The sequence below is a fragment of the Cryptomeria japonica genome, chromosome 11 (assembly GCF_030272615.1).
Source record: "Cryptomeria japonica chromosome 11, Sugi_1.0, whole genome shotgun sequence".
Taxonomy (NCBI): Eukaryota; Viridiplantae; Streptophyta; class Pinopsida; order Cupressales; family Cupressaceae; genus Cryptomeria; species Cryptomeria japonica.
This window is the reverse complement of record NC_081415.1, coordinates 356,439,138-356,445,137: the sequence shown is the minus strand read 5'-3', so window position 1 is coordinate 356,445,137 and position 6,000 is coordinate 356,439,138.

Sequence of the window (6,000 nt, the reverse complement as noted above, 5' to 3'; positions counted from 1 at the left end):
ATATCAATATTTAATTAATCTTATTTCTAATGTTTAAATAATTTCATTTAAATTAATTAACTTATTCCTCAAAATCCCCAAATTTGAATTTCAAATAATTCCATCTAATTTCATTTCTCTCAAATTCACAATTCCCCAAATGTGGATTTCAAATAATTTCTTCTAATTCCAAATCATCAAATTCACATTTCACCAAATCTGAATTTCAGTTAATTTCATGTGCATTTTATTTGAAAACTCAAATTCAAATGCAAATTGAAAATAAAAATCAAATTCAACTTCAAAATCCTACATCACATGTTGAAAATCATAAATGATTAATTAAATCAGTTAACTCAGTTAACTCTTCAATCTCCCCTTTTCACTCTCAATCGCCTTTTTTGACTGATCAATCAATCCACTTATCTCTCCAATCCATTCAGTCATCTAACTAATCAATCTAGTCAACTGAGCAATCTATTCAGTCCACTATTCAATCTATCTAGTTGACTACTCAATCAAATGAGTTAACAAATCAATCAACTCTGTTAACTGATCAATCTAAATCAGGTCACTCCCAATTAGGACTTGAGTTCAAAATCTCTCCCCATCTCTCATGAAAATCTATATAAACAACATCATTTTCTCAAATCAAGCTAGATCACATTCTTCAAAACAATTGTCATCTTATGCAGGAATTTAAGTGCAATACCTAAGAGCCACCCACACCAACAATTTGGAGAACAATGGAAGCGCAAATCTAGAATAGGGAGTTTGAATTTGTTTAAAGCTTTCACTTCCAACATTTATTCTATCGCTTTGTGTTTTAAATCATGCTAGATTAGCTAAGGATCTGTGATCGTCCTTATTCCCTAATTAGCATATTAATTTAATGATTTCAAGCATGGAAATGGCTATTACTATACTTTTCTATAATACTTTGTATATCCATCAAGGTATTTATTAATGTATTTTAGATGCTTAAATACTATGAATTTTTATATTTTTATTATTATGTGATGTTGATTATTGTATTTGTTGTCGCATTGTGAATTAGTAATTTATGCATCTTGATATCTAGGTCATGCTAGTTGTAAATGATTTCCAACTAGATGTGGTGATTTGATATCATGCTATGGGTTATATCACATTAGATGTTTTACATTCTGCTTTGATTATCCTTATATTGTACAAGTACACCTAATGTTTCTCTTGAGTGTGCGAGTACAAATTTCCCACTCATGACTGATTGGAGATTGTTTACTTGGGTAACATATGTTTACTTAACCTCTGTCTTATTTGATTTGAGTTAAAGATGACACCAGTGGATCTCTTTATAACCCAATCTATATCAATGGTGATTAGAATTTATGTTATGAATGGAGTACTTCATTTGTGTGTGTTTATTTGACCTTGTTTTAATTACATTTACTTTTGAAATCCATGATTCTCGTGTTTGCAAAGTATTTATTTTGCATATTTCTCAAAGGATTATTATTTCATAGCTTAGTGAAAAAAGGTATTATGCATTATTTTATTGCATGTTAAAAAGAAATCAAAATGAGATTAACTAAATTATGCAAATAAAGTGTTAGATATGTAGAATTAGAATGTCCTATAAAGTTAACTCAAATGTATTAGTTACTTGTTGTTTGAGAGAAAATGAACTTATGAAATAATTGAGTAAAAATATCTTTTGTTATAAATTTAGCTTACAAAAATGTTAAAAGAGGGAAAAGTTTCTTAAAAAGGGAGGGTATATGATTTTTCAAATAAAAGCAAAAAGGAAAGGTTTTTTAGAGGCACTTGTTCTTTTTTGTGTTAAAAAGAAAGAAAAAAATATCTCCTCCTCTATGAAGCGTTTGGATTAAGGTGTCTCAACTTTTGTAAATCCTAACATTGATTATTGCATTTATTTGTTATATTTATTTATTATCTTAATTAATTAATTAATTAATTATAAATATCTAACTTGGAGAACAAGACAGTGAAGTGCATTGTTATCAACTATGGTGTCGATGTAAAAGGGTACAAGCTTTGGAATCTAGTGACAGAGAAGGTTCTCTACAAGAAAAGTATTATTTTCAGAGAGATGAAACCTTCAACTGTTGAACTACAACTAGAGAAAGAGGAGAAATAGAATAAGGAGATAGTTCAAAGGGAGCTAGAACGGGCCTAGAGGGAATGGAGATAGGATGGGCTAAGGTAGGAGAAAAAAAATAAGGTGTGAATTGTATTGATTACAATTTACCGATTACAATCTTATGAAGTTGGATATGATATGGTTTCAAAACAAGGCTATAGAGGACAAGGACTTGGAAAATATGAACAAGGAATTAAGATCCTTGTAGACCCTCCCACACAATTTACTAAAGAAGGTCTAGGATATCCCAATTCTCAAACATCTATGGAGGATGCTCGTAAGGTTCAAATGCATAGAGAGTATTTTGCAAGACATAGAAAATATCACCCATATAAACATGCTTCTACATCTAATATCCTCCTCCTTTACCAATTCTTTTGCCTCAAGAAAACAATCCTTCTCCTTCCACTAGCACACCTTGTCCTACATCTCAAGAGACAAGACCTAGCCATGTTGACAATAAAAAAAAATAGCTACAAGAATCTTTTGAAGATTGAAGTATGATAAGCACGTGATATTTCCTTTCATAAAACATAATAATAAGAACAAAGAAGGTGATGAGTATTATCTTTTTCATCATTGTTATTCTGATTCTCTTGCGAAAGAATTTTCCCAAGACCAATATGATCAAGCTCGCTTAGCTCTTACAACTAATCTTTCATTTTTTCTTGGTGAAGAGGTAGTGCCTTAGCACTTCATTCACCTTATTATGTTGCTTCTCACCCTATGACATTTGTAGTTTAACTTTAACGGGGGCTCTTTTTCATGTGTGGTGATGCATCTTCAATTCCAATCATACTTGGACAACAACATAATTCTTCCTTGTCTTCTTGCTTGGGGGGAAAGGATAGTATATTCAACTCTCCTTTTCGAATATTGCCTCTTCTTTTGATTTGTATTATTCATAACTTGACGTTTTCTCTCGCATTGAATTGTTCTTCATTTGAGTGCATGTGTGTTCCTTGGTTAGGACATATTATTTGCTTGAAGTGGCACATCTTGTATGTATGATCTCTCTTTGGAGAGAGTGTAATCCTTCTCTTTGTCTCTATGATTGGGGGGCATTGATTCTATCTTCTATCTCTTATCCTTTCTAAGGATCTAATCTTCCTATGATGAGTGGTGTTGGCTTATGATGCAATGTCACTCCTTGTGTGAAGTTGTTTGTTTGCTCAAGGATTCTCTCTTATGCAAGAGGTGTGTATCCTAAAGTACAACCTCTTCTTCACTTAGTGATGTGTGTCTATTATAAACAAGCCCCTCACTTTGGGTCAAAAGTGTGTTATCCTTCATCAAATATCCTTTTACCTAGCAATAGGAGGAAGGTATGAATTCTTGTTCTCCTTCCTTTATTTTGGTCAATTATGTTATTTTTGTTCAAAATCTCCTCTTGTAGGTAGATGTCTTTGATTAAAGATATCTTCCTCCTCCTCCAAAGGATTCCCTTAACACTTGTTGCAAGATATCTCTTTTACAACTATATTTTCCTTGCTTATAAGAGGTATGCCTCTTTAACTTGAATTTATGTCCATTATTTCCTAAAGGATATCTCCTTGGTCATGAAGGTATGTATTCTTGTTTGTAGATTCCTTAAGACATCAACATACCTCTATGTTGACATCTTAAGGGGGGGTGTACATCACACCCTCCATCTACCATATGTTTTATTTTGTGTCTTATACAGGTTGTTGCATGCTTGAAACCAAACCTAACACTTAGACGAGATGTTTCAATCCCAAAATAAGGTGTAGTCCTTTTATATGTCTTATATAGAGTATACATGCTCGAAACTAGACCTATCTCTTATATGAGATGTTCCTAAAACTAGACATATTTGTTTTTCATTTGTGTGTCTTATATAGGTTGTTGCATTCTTTAAACCAGACCTAACTCTTAAATAAAATGCTTAACTCCTAAAACCAAATGACGACATATGTAGCAGGGTGAGTTGACTAGCATAACACTACTTGCTAGACCTTTTAGCTCTTCCTTTTTTAGTTTCTTTACGCTAAGTTGACTAGCTTAACACAACTTGCTAGACTATTCAACCCTCCTTGAGCGGCATTTTTTATGAGTGGAACTAGCATAACACAACCCTCTAGACTATTTTGACTCTACTTCTCTACATGAATCATACAACATAACATAGCTTATTATCCTATGTGATTCATGTTCCCGTGGACCACCTAGCATATTAACACAACTTTCTAACATGTGGATTCCACGATCTCTCTTGCTTTTCTCCTCATGGATCACCTTGCATAATGCAACTTGCTAGCCCATGGAATCCATGTTATCTCCTTTCTCCTCCCCATGAGCTCATAGCTTTGCTACTTGTTGGATCATGGTTCATCATTTGATGCATGCTCTTGCTCTTTTCATGTGACCACTTGTGTTCTTGTAATAGAATTCTGAGAATGAGATTAGTGGTTGAGGCATTAGAATATCAAGCTCTCTTCAACTAATTGAATTGAATCTTTTTTTTTAAGTACTAACCTCTTGTGTTGTGTGTCTTTTGTCTTTGTTTTCTCTTTGTTTTTCTTTTATGTCTTTGTCTTGTTTTGTGTTTCCTTGCATGTGATTGCATAAGTTATGATCCTAGGATTGGGGGCTTGGTTCCTCGAAATTAGTGGTCTTATCTCTTTGTGATCTCACCCCCAGTTGCTCTCTCTCCCTCACCTTTCTACTTTTTTGCAAGACCTCATGTTTGTGCTCCTACCTTAGTTTGTCCTATCTTCATTCCCCCTAGGCCCGTTCTAGCCCCACTTTGCTCTGACTCTGATGTTAGTTGTTGACACTCTTGAGTAGGCCCCATCTTGGAGTTGTCCTCCCCTATTTGTTGATTTTTTGGTCTTATTTTTGGAGGACTAGGGCATGGTGACGCCCTGGTCTGGACCAAGGCCCCCATCGCCTTGGTCCCCCTTAAACAAGACCCAATTTAAATTTGGGTGGTCTCTCTCCCTCCCTGATGGATTCTGGTCCCTATGCCTCAACTTGATTGTTGGAGGTCGACCTATATAGGCACATCCTATCAATTCATTTTAGATCTAAGACTCTAAGACTCCATCCAGAGCATTCACGCATTCAAGCGTTGGTCATCAAGCATTCTCAAGCATTTAAAGCAACATTTCATTTATCATATCCTTCAAGCATCATGGAGCAAAGTCACATAAATCCTCATGCAAGAATGTGTATTTAATTAGGTCATTCATGTTCATTTAATTTTCATGTTATTACATCCAATATTTGTGATCATATCTAAAGAGAATTGCAACATCAATCTTCTTATCAACCATTGCAGATTTGAGGTATATCTCCTACCATTTACTTCAGTATTTACATTATTCCATTCAAAGTTAATTCCTAACTTGGGGTTTGACCTAAGGAAAACCCCTATCCACAACTGTTTTCCTTTATTTCTGTGTGTCGAGAGTTGATTCGAGAGCTATGGTTAAGTATTTCGACAGAGGTGATGACAATGAATAAGTTCAGATTTCAATGAAACAAAAAGTAGAGGACCAGGGTGACCTACCATCCTGATCCCAAAAATTCTACCCAAGCTTTCAATAGTGGATCCAGTGTGTCTCCCTAATCTAGAAAAGATATCGCTTGTGTGTCTCAAGATTATAGGACCAGGGCGACCTACCATCCTGGTCCCAATAATTCATCCAAACTTTCAGGAACATGTTATGATCTTATTCTTTTGCTTAGATCTCTATTTATGGCTCTATCTAATATATGTACCAGTCTGTTATTATTGTTTCACTTCAATTGTCCATTTTTTTACCCTAATTTCACAATTTACATCTAAATTTCAACCCAAAAGGGGGAGAGAGCAAATTGGTAAATTCAATTAGTGTTTCAGCCTAATTCCTAAT